This window comes from Lontra canadensis, unplaced genomic scaffold (genome assembly GCF_010015895.1).
Source record: "Lontra canadensis isolate GAN:19392208 unplaced genomic scaffold, GSC_riverotter_1.0 scaffold129, whole genome shotgun sequence".
Lineage (NCBI taxonomy): Eukaryota > Metazoa > Chordata > Mammalia > Carnivora > Mustelidae > Lontra > Lontra canadensis.
This window is the reverse complement of record NW_022631123.1, coordinates 376,513-394,848: the sequence shown is the minus strand read 5'-3', so window position 1 is coordinate 394,848 and position 18,336 is coordinate 376,513. Positions and strand designations below refer to the sequence as shown.

General features: G+C 41.5%; 1 pseudogene; it reads right to left on the bottom strand.

Moving 5' to 3' along the window:
- Nucleotides 1-526: 526 nt before the first annotated feature.
- On the bottom strand, nucleotides 527-8,157 carry LOC116857925 (annotated as a pseudogene).
- Between the last annotated feature and the right edge of the window lie 10,179 nt (nucleotides 8,158-18,336).

Genomic DNA, 18,336 nt, shown 5'->3' with positions numbered 1-18,336 from the left:
CCCTGGGATCATGACCCCAGTTGAAGGCAGGTGCTTAATGACTGAGCCACCCAGGTGCCCCTAGAAGGGTATTTTTAAAAATCGTTTTAAATTTATCTGTCCAGGCATAGTGATAATAAGGTGATCAGCTTTCTCTTTCTTTCTTTTTTCTTTTTGGAAAAAGTTAAAAATTCCTTAATTTTTCATTTCTGATGCCACCACTATAATTTACAGGGCAATATACCTGATGTACTGCAAAGACATGGACAAAGTCAAAGCTACAACAGGTAAAAGACCTCAGGAATGTACATGTAATTGACACTACACTGGTTTTATCAATAGCTGCACTGTTTGCAAAGTATGGCTGTGATGGTCCCACCACAAAAGGGTTCCTGTTCAAACTGCAGTAACTTTTCTGACTACAGATCATCGTTCCTTCTGTGGCAGATTTTTATAGTTCCTTTAATGCATTCGGGACGACTGTCTCAAAGTGACCTGCAATTGTCCTGACAACCCCTCGCTCTCTCTCCTGCAAAGAACTGTACGCCTTTTCTTCTGAGTTTCTTCAGAAACTTCTGCTGCCATTTCCACCACTTGACCACAAGGTACCTAACCACCACTGTAGGGACTCCCTGAGCTTCTCCCACCAAAACTGGCCCCCTTCATGGGCCCATAATTTGATTGCTGTTGTCCACTCTAATTTCTAAAATCCTTATGGTTCCCACCACCACCATAGTTAGGTCCAAAACTATCTCCTGTATTGTGACCATCATATCCTCCACCACCGCTACTGCATCCTCCTCCTTGGTGTCCATATCCTGGCCTGCTGCCACCATAGCGTCCTCTACTGCTACAACCAGGACCACCACCACAGTTGTCACCACCACCTCCAGATCCCTTTTACCCCCTCTCACTTCCTCTATATCTGCCGCTCCTGCCACCACCTCCACCATCAGAGCCTCCCCTATCACCAGAGTTTCTACCACGACCCATAAAGTTGCCAGATCCATCTCCATGACCTCTTTGTGATCCAGTAGATGGCATTTCTGGTTTAGGAAGGGCCTTTTTCACTTCACAGTTATGCCCATTAATAGTGTGGTGTTTCTGAACAATAATTTTATCAACTGTATCACGATCATCAAAAGTTACAAAAGCGGGGACACCTGGGTGGCTCAGTCAGTTCATTGTCTGCCTTCACCTCTGGTCATGATCTCAGGGTCCTGGGATCAAGCCCCACATAGGGCTCCCTGCTCAGCGGGGAGTCTGCTTCTTACTTTTCTCCTGTCATTCCCCCTACTCGTGCTCTTTCTCTCTCTCTCTGTCAAATAAAGTCTTTTTTTAAAAAAGCTACAAAAGCAAATCCTCCTTTTTTCCACTATGCCTAACTTCCATAATTTCTATGGTTTCAATTGTGCCATTCTTTTTGAAGTAGTTTCCCAAATTATAGTCTTCTGTATCTTCTTTAATACCACTGACAGAAATGTTCTTCTCTGTGGGAGGGGCATCAGGCTTTACAGAATCCTCTCTAGAAACAGTTCTCTTCAGTGCCCATCAACTTCCTATGGTCTGGCACACATGTCTGCATCTACCGCTTCAACACAGGAGTAAGTCACAAAACCAAAACCGCTGGAAGGTTTTGTTTGGAGGAGGGGTCTCTCATCAGCGCACAATCTGTAAGTGTGCCCTGTTTTCCAAAATGTTTTCTTTAATTATCTTCTGTAGTTTCAAGGCTCAAATCACCAATAAACAGTTTTCTCAACTTCTCTAGTTCCTTTGAATCACGACTCTCAACTTTGGGATTGGACTTGCCTCTTCCAACTCAAGTTCAATATGGGACCAAAAGCCAGCTTTTTTTTCTTCAATTGGTACCAAGGGAAAAAACAGGGGTAGTTACAGGTACACAGAAAAAAATTATTAAAGATTATACAAGACGCTGTTAACCATTTACCTCTAGGAAATAGGAAGAAGGCTCTTAGGGGAAGAAAGATCTTTTTTCCGTTTTGCTTCTCTCTGAAAATTTTGAGTTTTTCTTAATGACTATGCATTATTTAAAATTTTTAAAAGGTAATTTACTTGTAAATTACACCCTATACAATATACCTTATAAATGACTCCAAATATCTATTTTAATTTTCTTTTAGTTGTGCTTTTGTTATCTCTTTGCAAGTTATCTGTGGCTGGAAACAGATACTCGTTCAAGCTAGATTAAGTAAAAAGGGAAGTTTATTGTAATGATACAACCAGAAATCTCCTGGATGTCCAAGATCAAAAAATGAAAGAAAGTTTGCTATCAGGGAGCCTAATATAAAAAATTCAAGAACTCAGCTACTTCCTCTGTTTCTTCATATATCTAATATCTGCTTCTTTCTTCTAATCGTCTCCAATGGCCATTTGCTGTCAGTAGACAGACTTTCTTAATTTCTTTAAGAATCTATCATAATTTTGTATGATCAAAACTGACCACTAGGGTGCCTGGGTGGCTCAGTCGGTTAGGCATCTGCCTTCAGCTCAGGTCATGATTCCATAGTCCTGGGGTTGAGTCCTGCATCTGGCTTGCTGCTCAGCAGGGAGTCTGCTTCTCCCTCTGCCTCTCCGCTCCCCAGCTTACTTGTTCTCTCTCTAGCTCTCTCACTCTCCAATAAATAAATAAAATCTTTTCTTTTTTTTAAATGACCACCAATTCTGGATAGAGTTGAAGTATCTACTCCCGAATCTCTAAAAGGTTTACATCACTTTAACCAGAGCTTCCAAACATCAGTCTGCGTGTGAATCACCCAGGGATCTTGTTAGGCTGCAGATTCTAAGTCAGTAGGTCTAGGTGGGCCCAGAGAAACCCAGGTGATAGAGCTTGATGCTGCTGGTCCATGGACCACTCTGTGAGGAGCAAGGCCTTGTGCACATTTTTGAAAGCAGGGATCTATTAGTGGCTAGCCAGCCAATGTTTTGGACTGGACGCAATCATCAGGGGCCTGGGATAACTGGATGGAATGCTCTCTCGGTCGGAACTGTGGATGGGAGCAGAGTATGAGAGAAAGAGGAATGGGAGGACAAGCACATTCAAAACAGGTCATTTATTTGGCTCTTGTCTGCATCCAAAGTTGCCATGAACATGATCCAGCTGTATACAATAGGAAACCTTCTCCTCCAGTAGCCAGTACACCACAATCTAAAGTCATGTCCAAAGTAATTCTGGTTCCATAGGACTTACCACATCCAGATGATGGATGTTCTTCCTTCAGCTTTGTTGTTTCTATTCCAGGTGTGGTTCTTTTCATTTTGAGCTGATGGAGGGATCAGTGGTTCTCAAAGTTGAAATTCTGATCCCTGAATCCAGCGTGGGATATAGGTATTGGATCTTGAGTGAGCTCAAGGGTCATTCTGGTGCATTGGTGTACTCCAGTCTGAGAAGACCACTGAACTGGAAAAGTGAAAGTCCTTTCCAGTGGAGTGGAGGATGGGATAGAACAGGATGGGATTCCTTACATTAAAATGCATATGTAGCCATAGGCTACACTGGTGGTTTTCCAACTTCAGCTTGTACTGGAATCATCTGGAAGGCTTGCTGGAACAGGAATCGCTGCACGAATTGCTGGCCTCACTCTCCAGATTTCTGATTCAGTACGTCTGGGTCTGGGCCCAACAATTTACATTTTCATAAGGTCCCAGGTGACACTGCTGCTGTTGGTGCTGAGCACATTGTGAGAACCCCTGTGTCGTACGTTCATGCTACTACTGATGCTTGCCGACCTCATGAACAGGACCCAGGAAAGCAGACATGGAAATATTTATGAAATTACTTAAAGCCATATGAAATCTTTTTTAAAAAATTAAAAAAATAAAAAATAAAAATGATAGTAGTTGGTGAATTGCTCAGAGAAATGGATAGAGGATTCCCATCCAGGCTTTTTTTTTTTTTTTTTTTTTTAAGATTTTATGTATTTATTTGAGAGAGGGAGAGAGAACAAGAGAGAGCATGAGCAGGGGGTGGGCAGGTGGAGAAGGAGAGGCAGACTCCCCGCTGAGCAGGGCACCCAATATTGGGCTTGATCCCAGGACTCTGAGATCCTGACCTGAGCCAAAGACATATGCTCAACCGACTGAGCCACCCAGGTGCCTCCCCACCCAGACTTTTGCTGATGTTTAAGTATCTAAGACACAAAGGCCAACTCACAGATGCATTAGAGTCTCTCTGCAGGGGAGGTATATCAGCTGGGGTCCTGGCAGGAAAGAGGCATGCTTCAGTGGCTCATTTGAGAGACCAGCCTTTAACAAAGGCACTCTGTGTGAAGAAAGATGTGGGCAGCGATTACAGAAACCACCAACAGACAGTGCACACTTTGGGGCCAGTAGCAACAAGAAGGAGGTAGTAAACCCCATGCTAATATCCACTGTGTCCCTTGCTAAGCCATTAGAGAAGAAAGCAGGGAAATAAATACCCTCAACTCTTCTGCCCTCCATTCTGCTGACCTGGAAATGAGGGACTCTGTGTGAGCAGCCCATATTGGCCAAACTCTGTGGGTCCACAGAGAAAAGTGGAAGGGGGATCTAGAAACAGAAGATACTCAGCACACAGAGACCATAGGCCGGGCCCCACCCCCAGTGCTTTTGTAGCCCGAGACTGAACAGCAGAGATAATAAAGGGAGGAAGGGGTTTTTCATGTTTATTTCACACACACAAATTTTAGCCCTTTGGGCTCTCTGAAATAATTACACTTTTAAAAAAATACAAGTGACGTTTAATGTAGGATGGCACTTAGCAGAAATAATAGTGTCACTCTGTTTCTATATCCAGGCCTAGTGGTCATCCTGGCTCAAAATTCACAGGCACAAAAACTAAAAATAAACTACTAGCCTTTCCTTTTAAGTATGAGTTTGAGGATCAAATGATTTTTTTTCTGCCCACTTCGGAGCACTAATTTTGGCTTATGGTGGGCAGAAAAAGGACCTCATAAACTTCGACTCCAATATGCATAGGGGTGAATACTTTACATAAGTTGTCAGTTTATTGGAGAATCAAAAGAGAGGACCCTGCTTCTCTTCTGTGGCCATTGAGGACTGTCCGTGCAGAAAAGGGATGCACGGATGAGGCATTCAGCTCAAAATGCCCATTTCCCGTGTCATTCATACACACATTCATTCATTCATTTAATGAATATTGTTGCATTCTTCCTTATTGCTCGGCACAGGTGGTCCTTGGGGATCAGTGGTAAGCAGGACCCCCTCCAGGGACCTCAAGAATCCTGTGAGGGAAATGGAAAAATTAGTGGTATTGATCTAATCATAAAAATAACTGACAGCATTGGGCACCTGGTGGCTCAGTGGGTTAAGTGCCTGACTCTCTTGATTTCAGCTCAGGTCATGATCTCTCTCTCTTTTTTTTTTTTTTTTTTTGGTGAGGTCGTGAGATTGAGCCCCACATCAGGCTTCACACTTAGTGGAGAGTCTGCTTGAGATTCTCTCTCTCTCCTTCCCTCCACTTGTGCACCCTCTCTTTCTTTCTCAATAAATAAATAAAATCCTTAAAAAAAAAAAAAAAAAAGCACCTAACAGTGTTTGTAATAATCCGAAGTTTACCAAAGCATTTTTTTAACAGATGTTACTGAGTCCTCACTCAACTTGGGATGTCATTTTTATTGTCCTGATTTTATGGGCAAGTAACCAAGATGCTGATGGGTACCAAGTAATGAGTGCTGGAGACGAGAATTGAACCCCAAGTCGTAGACATACACCACTCAGCCAGCCATTGAGCTGTAACTGCCATCTTTGTTTGAAACCCAGATACGCCCCGAGGGGTGAAATAACTAGTCATTAATTCCAAACTACAAATCAGCTTTAACTGTGACAGGAACAGAGGGCTTGAGAAAACACAGAAAGGAAAGGAGGTATATAATGAAAGTTGGCCTGGAGAGAAGGAAAATAGTGTGAAAACAGAAAATGAGGGTCACTGATGGACGGACGACACTCCCTGCTTCGCAGCTCCCCTCAGGTCAGCCCCATTCCGCGACTACTGTCTGTGAGATTTGTCTGTAGGGTCGAGTCTTAGCAGGTCAATTATAATTAAGCCTGGATAATTTGTTCCAGCTTCGTTGCGAGGGACTAGGATCCCCAGTCAATGTGACAGGCCATGTTCTATCTGCCCTCGCCGTACTTGTTCTTTTCACTGAGGCCACAATGAGTTTGTGCCCCAAACAGGAAGCTCTGCATAGCCAAATTAAAATGCCCTGTTAGCGGTCCCAAAACTGTGTTTTTCTCGGTCTCCAAATGGGAATGACTAATGGGGAGGGTGTAGTAAACAACAGGGAACACGCTGCCCACTGTGGACGCTGATGCAGATGCGCCCTCGGCTTGCCTTGCCAAGTTAGGCACATTGAAGACTCAGTGAAGATTCAGGATGTCACAAAATCAAAGCACATTATAGAGGAATGTGGAGTATATAAAGAATTAATATCACGGTTTGTTTTGATTTTCCAAACCTTAAAGTTGCAGATATATTTTGCTGATGTAAAAAAAAAAAACAAAAAAACAAACTCTGACCATACCTTCAAAAATACTACATTCAAGCTACACTGATTTATCTTCTATCTACAAATTATTTTCTATGTTACCTAAAGTATTAAGGGCAGAATAGTTATTTTTTGGATCACGGATACATAAATCCGGAGGGAAGCACTAAGGATAATAGATAAAATGTACTAAATGCTTACATATATGACAATCACATCACAAATATTTTCCCCTAATAATCTGCAATATGATGTGCTTTCTGGGTGAGGAGATTGAGAGGTTAATCAGTTTGTCCAAGAGCACATAGGTAAAAAGTGGCTGAGATGTGGGATTCCAATTCAGATCAATTTAACTCCCAAGTCTGAGCTCTGTCATCATGTCACTCTAGTCACTCTACACCAGAGGAGGGGAGTCCTCCGACCCTAAGCTCCAACTCTGAGAGCTGCATTGATTGTTTTGGGCAGTGGGGAAAATCCTGTTAAAACAACTTGTAATGGTAATTTCCTGTGTCAGCTTGACTGGGTCACAAAGTGCCCTGATATTTATTAAGCCAAACGTTATTCCGGTCAAACAGCCTTTGGAGCCAGATGGTGAGCGTGTTTTGGATGAAATTAACATTTGAATTAGTAGCCTGAGTAAAGCAGATTATCTTCTCCAATGTGGGTGGGATTCATTCAATCAACTGAAGACTAAAATAGAATAAATTCGGCCCCTTCAGTTAGTAAGAAGGAACTACCCTCATCTTCAAGCCGGGACGTCTGTCTTCTACGCCTTTGAACTTGGGCTGAAAGTACCAGCCGCTTGCCTCGGTCTCAGACTGCTGACAGCTGACTCAGATGCTGCGAGTCCTCAGCCTAGAAATAGGTGAATTTCTGTGTGAGCCGTGAGCCGATTTCTTAAAATGGATCCATCTATCCATCTGTATGTCTGTATATCTCCTATTGGCTTTCTTCTTAGAGAACACAGACAAATACACAGTTCTTCCCAGCAAGTAATCTGAGATCAGCCCGTTGTTACTTGTTTCATTTGGTTGATCTCCAGGCCACTGACACGCTCATCTCCGATAATACCCTGGAAATTCCCACTACACTTCCCTATTGGCGAAATTCACACCCACTTAACCTTGGTGTTACTGAGAATTTCTGGAGATAATATGGTGGCTCATGATCCCAAGACAGCTGAAGCCTTCTATTTTCTTTTTTTTTTTAATTCAAAACTTTTAAAAACATCAAATTTATTTTTTAAAAGCACAGATTCGTTGGCTCAAAATACAAATGTATTTTTATATTTTTTACTGTGCACATTTGGTTTAATATTTATTAACTTATAAAATATACTGTATAAAGTATTTCAAGTATATCCTGAGTCATATGAAACTCATAGGTCAGAAAGGGAGACATTAAAAAATTTAAATGCATAAAAATTGAAATGCATTATTCACCTAATTTCTAGGACCACATTTTGTATTAGATCACATAATTGTGCCGAGGGTTTTTCTATTAGTGTCATTCATATTGAGAAGTCTGTTCAACAAATCAATTGAAAATGACGTTGCCCTGGGCAGGAGCATCCTGACCCACCTGGGGAAAGGTTGGCTTCAGATCCGCTGCCGAGGGCCTCTGACCGCAGCCCTCTGATCTGTTTGACATTCAGGGAATTTTCAGAGTGCCCCATCTCTGTGGCCTGTAGGAGTTAATGTGCCCGCAAAGGAGAACAAATTCATTTCCAGTATATTAATGAGGTCAGATCCAAGGACAACTGAGCAAGAATTCTATTTTTAAAACCTCAAAAAAAATTTCATGAATGAAATGCAACTAGAATCTGCAAGCCCCTCACTACATTCAAAGATCCCAGCAAAGGGAGGTGTTTTTGTGTGTTATGGTTTGTACCCCCAATCTTGTCTCGTGAAGCACATATTAAAATGTGTGCCTCTTTGCCTGCTACATGGTCAACTCCCTTACCCATCCATTCAAAGGCATCTTCCTTTTTGAGCCACGATGCTGGGTACTATAAGAGTTTTTTTAAAATGAATATGAAAGTGGAGGGGGAAAACAATTACTCCAACCACGGAAATGCAGAACCACTTTAGAAGTGCTGAGTAAGAGGAAAAACAAAAGGTTATCAGGATTCAAAGAGGCTAAAATTAAACAGAGTACTGAATGAAGAAATTTAGGGAATATTTGATGAAGGAAGAGAGCGTGATTTTAGCTTTGAAGGATGGCAGGCAGTCACTGGCAAAGAGCCAGCATGAGCGAGCCCAGGGGTATAAGTGGGGAAGTTCACCGATCAGCAGTTTGGTTGATGGGAAGAGTGTGGGAGAGTGCAGGGGAGTGATGGACCCAGCTCAGATCAAAGGAGAAATCAGAGAAGCCTAAAAGAATCAAAGGTTAAACTCAGCCCCAAGGAAATCCCCCTGTGTGCGCTCTGGCGGGGTGGGGGGGGTGATGTGATAGAACAGGAGTCAGAAGACCTGCTTCAATCTGGACTCTTGCGTTTTGGGGGTTCATTTGGCCTCTTTGGGCCTGAGGGTATGTCTGCTTCTATAAAACGGTGGTACTACTCTGTTTACATCATGGAGTCGTTATGAAGATTACATCATGCCGATAACTGCTGATGTCCCGTGCGGATTTGTAGACCAGTTGGTTAAGGCTATGCTATTCAACTTTTGAGAGCTCAACACACTAAATAATTTTTATAGTAAAATATTCTTCAAAATTTTCTGCAAACAGGGCTCCTGGGTGGCTCAGTTCATTAAGTGTCTGCCTTCAGCTCAGGTCATGATCCCAGAGTCCTGGGATAGAGCCCGGCATCTGGCTCCCTGCTCTGCAGGGAAGTGTGCTTCTCCCTCTGCCTCTGCCTCTCTCTCTCTCTATCTTTCGTGAATAAATAAATAAATAAAAATCTTTTAAAAAAATTCTGCAAACAGTACGACTAGACCAACAGAGACATAAAGCAAAAACGATTTAATCATATGTCCTAGCAATGACAGTAATAAAAAGTGCTTATATTTTTTTACAACACCCTTTTGATATGGCTGCTATTATCACCCTCAAATCAGAAGAAACACACTTAGAGCAGGTTAAGTCAGTTGCCTGTAGTCATGGACTGGATGATGGTACAGCTGAGTTGGCCCACTCAGGCAGTCAGACATGAACCTACAGGCTTCACACCAGGCTGTACTGCTTTCAGATGAAGCAAGAAAGACACAACCTTGCATATGGCTTTAATAAAAGAAAAAATAGAGGCGCCTGGGTGACTCAGTTGGTTAAGCATCTGCCTTCAGCTCGGGCCATGATTCTGGGGTCCTGGGATTGAGCCCCATATCAGGCTCTCTGCTTAGTGGGGAGTCTGCTTCTCCTTCTCCCTCTGTCCCTCCTCCTGCTCATGTTCTCTCTCAAATAAATAAATAAAATCTTTTTTAAAAAAGAAAAGAAAAAATATGAGCCTTCGGTGTCTATTATCCAGAAGAGTATTAGCCCAAAGAGACATAATTTTTAATTTTCTTTTATTAAAAAAATACACAAGAGAAAAACTATTAAATGTTAATGTTATAACTCAATGAATTGAAATTAAATGAGATACTACTTTTAGTTGACATTTTAGCACATATTTTAAATATTATTTGCATATTTTTTATTTGATTATAAATTAGGGGAGACTCATCATAGAAAACTGAAAGAATACTGAAAAGTATAAAGGAGACAAGAAAAACAACCAACAATCCCATATTAACATCTCATTAAATGTCTTTCCAGTCTTTTTTTTGTTTGTTTGTTTAAGATTTATTTATTTGAGAGAGAGAAAGAGAATGGGGGCTAGGTATGGAGGGAGGGGAAGAGAGAATCTCAAGCCGACTCTGTGCTGACCTTGGAGCCTGGCTCAGGGCTCTATCACATGAACCTGAGCTGAAGCCGAAGTCAGATGCTTAATCAACTGAGTCATCCAGGCTCCCTCATTCATTCTTTTTTTTTTTTTTACAAAGTTAATATATTTAGGGTTTTCTAGTGAAATATGCTACACTGTTAAGATTTTAAAATGTTTGCATTTGGAGGTAAAGGTCTCTTAGCAACAGAATTTTCACTCACTGCTAGCTTTTTTCCTGTATTATATATAGTTAAATATACATGTATAGTAATGTATAAATTATATATGAATAATATATAAATACATGCATAGCTCACTTAAGTTTTACATATACCCCTGTACAACACCACCCATATCAAAATATAAAACATTTATAATACCCCAGAAGGTTCACTTGTGTTACCTCCCTCTCAATACTGTGCCCTACTCAGGATGAGTATTGTCCTTATCTCTATCACCATTGATTGATTTCATCTGTTTTTGAACTTTGTATAAATCATACATTATGATTTACCACACTAGTACATAGCTCAGCAGTTCCTTTTCATTTCTATGTAGCATTCCAAAAGAAGTGACAATGATTGTTTTCATCCATTCTACTGTCCTGAGTTCTTTCCAGTTTGAGGCTATTTATAGAGAAGGTATAAACATTCTCGTACCTGTCTTCCTGGTAAACATAGCGCTTGTTTCTGTCGGGCATATACTCAAAAGTAGAATTGCTGGGTCAGAGAGTATACATGTGCTCAGCTTCAGTAGATACATTCAAGCCATATTCTAAAGAGGCTGTGCAATTTATACTCTTTTTTTTTTTAAAAAGATTTTATTTGTTTATTTGAGAGAGAGAAAGTGTGAGCGAACACAAGCAGGGGCAACAGCAGAAGCAGAGGGAGAAGCAGGCTTCCCAGGGAGCAGGGAATTTGATGCGGGGGTTTGATCCCAGGACTCCGGATTATGACCTGAGCCAAAGGCAGATGCTTCACCAACTGAGCCACCCAGGCATACTGCCTCTTAGTTATTTGGATACATTCTTTAGTGAAATGTCTGTTAAACACTTGCTCTTTTTTTTTTTTTTTAACACTTGCTCATTTTTGAAAATTAGGTTTTAAACCTGGATACAAGTCCTTCTTTGAATATATGCATTATGAACATCTTCTGATCTTTCATTCTGTGAGTCATTCTTTTGATGGAATTACCAGCTTTTTATGGGACAAAAAATAAACTATAGTCTTTACTGGTAGAAACAATAAATCCAGTAAGGTATCACTTTTTAGTTTTGTTTGCCATTAAGTTGCTGATAGTTTGGTTTTTTTTTTGAGATTTTATTTATTTATTTGAGAGAGAGAGAATGACAGAGAGAGAGCATGAAGGGGGAAGGGTCAAGGGGTGAAGCAGATTCCCCGCCAAGCAGGGAACCCAATGTGGGACTCGATCCCGGGACTCCAGGATCATGACCTGAGCTGAAGGCAGTCGCCCAATCAACTGAGCCACCCAGGCACCCTGTTGATAGTTTTTAATAATTTTATAAAATCATTTGCCAAAGTTAGCATTCCTTAACTCAAACTGGGAACTGACAAGCAAATGCTATTCCTTTATATGACAGTAAATACGTGTTAACCTAGTGCATTATGGTTGAATCAATAAACACAGAAAAGAATTCTCCGCTGGAGAAAGCATTTTCAGGCACTCATTTGGGTTTTCATCACCCAAATTCCTCTAAGACATGGTTTGATAGGAAGGAAGTTTGTCATTACATGAAAGTATTCATTGATGAATCGAATACTTATGAAGTTGTTCCCCTTTTGCACAACTTTCCCAACTTTGCTTGAATGACTATTTCTGATTAACCAGTAAACATTTTTTCCTTTTTTTTTTTTAAAGATTTTATTTATTTATTTGACAGACAGAAATCACAAGTAGGCTGAGAGGCAGGCAGAGAGAGAGGAGGAAGCAGGCTCCCTGCTGAGTAGAGAGCCCGATGTGGGGCTCGATCCCAGGACCCCTGGGCTCATGACCTGAGCCGAAGGCAGAGGCTTTAACCCACTGAGCCACCCAGGTGCCCCAGTAAACATTTTTTCAAGCTGTCTCTTACTGATGGTAGAATATTATAAACATCTGATAACACAAAGCAACTACGTGGCAGAGTGAAATTCTTGCAATTCTTGCAAAAGATGTAGAATTTCACGAAATTAATGAAAATGATGTTGGCGAACTGCTCCAGATTCATGTATAGTCATGTGTCAGGAGTGTCAAGAGACTAAGTAAAAACCAAAGAAGTAAAAATACACAAAGAATCAGGGAAATTTACCGAACAAAGAGGAAATGGGTAAAAATGGTAACGCAATAAATGTTTCCAAAATATACTGGCTTAAATATCAAAGAATTTTACAAACGCTTCTAGAAGGTTGATTTTTTAAAAAAACTTACTTATTTGCTTATTGATGAAAAATGATCCTCCTTCGATGGTGTTGCACAGGGTAATGTGAACTAAAGGGTGTTGCGTTGTGCCATCCTACAGTCTTGTCCATGAAAATATATGTCCTTTCCACATGGAATCAGCTCCCCCGCATTCTTTGTGGGGGAAATTAGTGCATCATTGCAACTAATTATAAGGATTCTGTTAACTTTATGATAATTATTTTCATTATTTACTTTGAAATTTGCTCCTTATTATAATAATAAGAGGATTAATTCACTTCGGCTCTTTGCTGATTCCACTTAGGCTAAAATAACAAGTGCTTCTTACAACTCTGGCCACTATGAAGAACTTCAGAGACGTAATGCGTTTCTTGACTCCACACCGTTCCTCGTTTTGCTGATAATGTAATTAATAGAAGCGTAGAGCCGATGGGTGACCTGCCAAAACCACAGCGACAGTATTTGCATAGACTCCAAAGTCTATTCTTTTTAGATCAGAATGCCTCCCAGGACCTCAAAAGTGGAAACAGACAGAAACCTAGGGTGATTCCTTTTACTCTCCAGTCCTCAGTCCTTGGAATGAGAGAATGACGTTTGCATGCATTCTTACTCATCTTAGGCAGGAATTAACGCAAGTACTTCGTGTTTGCATAAGCAAAGCCCCTCCACACCTCATTTGGTCTTTATTACCACCTGGAGGTGATGGAGACGTGGGCAAGACGGATTCTCAGGCTCAGAAAGCTGAATGGTCCGAGGACCCACACCTCCGCAAGAGCAGCGCTCCGGCTCGAACGATCTCCCTCAGACTACAGCTCATGCTCCTTTCTCTTTCTCACTCTGTCTCCTGGCATGAAAGGAGGGCTAGGGAGGTTAGAAGAGACATTTATGGACAAAGTGAATGTCTACGTAACACCTCCACCGAATACATGGCCCTTATATGGTGACACTTTCCAGGAGAACGGCTTGGGCCTCTCCTTCCAGAGTCAGCTGCTCGCAGTAGCAAGAGGGAGGCTTTAAGATCACAATTCTCCTTACTTTGGGGCTTGAAGAAGTTTCTGGCTTTTGACTTCTATTGCAGTGAGAAAACCAGAAAAAAGATCCCTCACGTGTCTCTGTCCCACCTAGTGCGCTTTTCAGGGGAACCAACGTGGGCCATTACCCGACACATATCCTGTGAAAATTCACAGTCCCTGAGTTGTTTTCTTTCAAATGACATTGTCTGTTTCACCTTATATCCTTTTTTTTTTTTTTAAGATTTTATCCATTTATTTGACAGACAAAGATCACAAGTAGGCAGAGAGGCAGGCATAGAGGGGGGCGGAGACATGCTCCTCGCTGAGCAGAGAGCCGGATGCGGGGCTTGATCCCACGACCCTGAGATCATGACCTGAGCTGAAGGCAGAAGCTTTAACTCACTGAGCCACCCAGGTGTCCCTACTTTCTATTTTTGAATCAACTGCTCATTGTCCATGCCAGGGGAAGGTGGAGACCACAGGAGCAACACAGCCAGCAACTTGTAAACTCATTTCTCTAGACTCTAGGCTCTTTAAGTTGATAAGATTTATTCTGATAAGCCCTGAAATTGATTAGACTTATCAAAGCACACTCCCTCCTCCTCCTAATAATTTGTAATTACACAAAGAGTAACAGGGTCAAATTTTGGACCCAACAATAGGGTGGGGAAAAAGCACCGAAACTTTTGGTCTTGGGGTGCCTGGGTGGTTCAGTCGGCTGAGCATCTGACCCTTGATATTAGCCCAGGTCATGATCTCATGGGTCCCACTCAGCTCCAAGCTCTGCGGGCAGTCTGCTCCTCCCCACCCCAGCCCCCACTCCCTCCTTCCCCTGCACTCACTCTCCTGCCCCAAATAAATAAATAAAAATTTTTTAAAAAGATTTTATTTATTTATTTGACAGAGAGAGAGAGAGGGAACACAAGCAAGGGGAGTGGGAGAGGGAGAAGCAGGCTTCCTAAGGAGCTGACGTGGGGCTCCATACCACGACCCTGGGATTGTGGGACCCTGAGCCAAAGGCAGACACACTTAATGACTGAGCCACCAAGGCACCCAATAAATAAAAATCTTTAAAAAAGAAAAACCTTTGATCTCACGGAGCCTAGGAAGGGAAGCTGCAAATTGAAATAAAAACAAACTACTTCATGGGGCACCTGGGTGGCTCAGTGGGTTAAAGCCTCTGCCTTCAGCCCAGGTCATGATCCCAGGGTCCTGGGATTGAGCTCCACATTGGGCTCTCTGCTCAGCAAGGAGCCTGCTTCCCTCTCTCTCTGCCTGCCTCTCTGCCCGCCTCTCTGCCCGCCTCTCTGCCCACTTGTGATCTCTCTGTCAAATAAATAAATAAAATCTTTAAAAACAAACAAACTACTTCAAATACACATTCTGAGCTCATCTACATCCAAAGACAGTTTTTAAAAACTATCATTATTATCATTCCTTTCCCTTATGTTTATTAGGATTTCTTAATCTTATTTTTTAGATTAATAAAGCTTTTGTTCAGTTTCTTAGTTAAATATGAACGTCCACTCTTACCTTGGATTCAATTCAAGACTTATTGAAAACACCCCACCCAGCACTTGGGAAATTCCAGATGGATTTCCTGCCAGTTGCAGTTGATCAGTTAAGCACTGGGTTGGTCACTTGAGGGAGCAGTTTCTAGTTGACTGAACCAGCTTGGTTGGGTTTAAATGCCTTTGCATCTGCCTGGATGGGCACACCCTTCCTCTTTACCATTGGAATCAAGTATGAAGGGAGGCTACTGTTCTCATAAATGAGAAGAGCAAGTTGGAAAAGACATTTCTGCGGCTTTAAGGATACAGGCATGCAAGCTAGTATATATTATATCTTATAGATATATCTTATATATGTGAATATATGTTATGTGTATGTATCTTTGTAGCTAGCTGTTCAAGTAATAATTCCTTATCTCCAGAGAACCCAAAGTGTAATTACAGGTAAGACTTTCCTGTCTGCATCGACCTTGGAGAGGACGGAAGGCATGAACAAGGAAAGGTGGGAAGGAGGGAGAAACAGCAGCTGAGTTCCCGCAGAGGTCACTGAATTTCGGCCAGCGAACAGGAATGCCTGCTTGTTAGACTTTGACTTGTGTAGCAAAATCTACAAGCAAAACCTCCATATGCACAGGCCTTGACTGCCTTAAGTCACTTAGAATAGATTTGTGGGAAGGTCTGGAGCCTCCTCAAGTTTAAGGAGAAATAAATTCTTCCTTGGTCTTTGTTTTGCTTAGAACAAAGCCACCATGATAATTATATGCCCAGGGGTATGTGGAGAAAGTTTTCTCAGAGCTCCAGAACCTTCCTATCACATCACACAACAAAACACACAAATTATGGCTCAGAACCATGTCCCTGGGAAGCCCTGTGTCCCTGGGCAGGAAAGGAAATGGAACAACTCTGTCTGGCCTCTGTGTCACCCCAACTAAGAAAGATGAGACTTTCAGGAAAGTTCACCAATAGAGGCCTTGGAGGCCCCAGGTTTAAGAAAATCTACTGGGGGGTGGGGTTATACCTAGCTGGCTCAGTTAGTAGAGTATGTAACTCTTGATCTTGGGGTCATGAGATCAAGTGATAAAGATCGCTTAAAAAAAAAGAAAAGAAAATCTACTGGGATACTTAGTCGACAGTCCTGACATTTACTTTCCTGTTGTATTTCAGTATTAGATCTTCAGAACTTCTGTCAGTCCCCAGGTAGCTGCTGCTTAGTGTAAATCTAGTCTGATCTCTTATGGCATCAAATCTGTGAGTCTGAAAGCTCTGCTCCTTACCAGACGTGAGGAAGAGAGTGGCAGCTGGAACCAGGAGAAGCACTCACTAACCCTTCCCTCATCCTACCCAGCAAATAGGGGAAAAGTTGTCTTCTTTTAATTCAACGCTTTCCTATCCTGTTCGGATTCACCTTACCTTATTTTGTGTGTGTGTCAGGGCTGGAGGGAGCCTCACTAACAAGGACTAAAGCTGATGTCCTTAACCCCCAAGATTGTCTCTGGAGAATGATTATAATTTCAAAGAAATTAAAGTACACTGGGGGAAATAAGCATATATATTTAATTTGTAAAGAAGAAATGTAGAATATGCTTTTTTTGGTTGTTTTTCCCTTAAGAAAATATCCTCTTTCATTCATGATTTTATTAATTTAGGTCCTTTCTCTTTTTTGTTTTTGAGAAGTCTGGCCAGGGGTTTATCAATTTTACTAATTATATCAAAGAACCAGCTCCTACTTTCATTGATCTGTTCTACTGTTCTTTGGGTTTCTAAGACAGAGGATCATAGGGGAAGGCAGGGGAAAATGAAACAAGATGAAACCAGAGAGGCAGACAAACCATAAGAGACTCTTAATCTCAGGAAATAAACTGAGGGTTGATGGAAGGGAGGGGCTTGGGAGGGATGGGGTGGCTGGGTGATGGACACTGGGGAGGTTATTTGCTATGGTGAGTGCTGTGAATTGTGTAAGACTGATCACTACCTGTACCCCTGAGGCAAATAATGCATTATACATTAATTAAAACAAATTTAAAAAAAGACTGAACTATATCTTTGCAGTTGTTTTACCTTACAGTAAACACATTCAAGAGATATGTTTTTTTTGCTGAGACCTATATCCTTTTTTTGTGTTCTCTTTCTTCCTTTCTTTATTCTTCTCTTCTTATCTCCACTCTCTTGAGTTTTCCTGATTCTTTTTTTTTTTTATTAATAAATTCTGGGGGCTTTTTTGGATTGATTTATTTATCAGAGAGAGAGAGAGAGAGAGAGATCATGAGCAGGGGGTAAGGTTAGAGGGAGAAGCAGGCTTCCCTCTGAGCAGGGAACCTGACGTGGGACTCGATCCCAGGACCCTGGGATCATGACCTGAGCCAAAGGCAGGCCCTTAAGGACTAAGCTACCCAGGCATCCAGATTTTCCTGTTTCTGAAGATAGACTCAGGAAAAGAAAGAAAGAAAAAGGCTAGGTTTGTGCTGATACTTTTCAGACTTCCCGGATGTGTTCATATGGTGGTAAAAATACAGAAGGATGTAAGTCTGAGCATGCCTAGATTAGTTGGCAAAATTTCCCTTAAATATTCTCAGTTTAATCTGAGAGGGATCACTATATGAAAGATTCAGATCCCAGAAGGAAAAAACAACAACAACAAAAAAACAAAGATGCCCATGACACCATCTCATGCTGGATTCACTAATGTCATCCATGAGTTTCAATAAAACAAGGCACTTTTAGGAAATGCTTTCTTCACAGTGTATCTGTGTGTGTATTTATCCACTGCAAGCTTTCTTGCCAGATTTTGAGTAGGTACCTGATTTCCTAGAATTGGCTGTGTTTTAAAGTAGTGTTAAGTTTCCTTTTACTTAGCTCTTTCACTTTTGCTTTACCCCAAGTGGAATCATAGGCATTTGGAACTGAAAGGATCTTGGCCTCTCCTTTTACATGGACAGAAAATTAGAACGAGTGGCTTGCTTAAGCCTTTCCCAGCACCACATGGTACTTTTTTTTTCCCCTTTACTCTGATTTTATACTTTAGGTAAAAATCCATACTATTCTATTAGTTG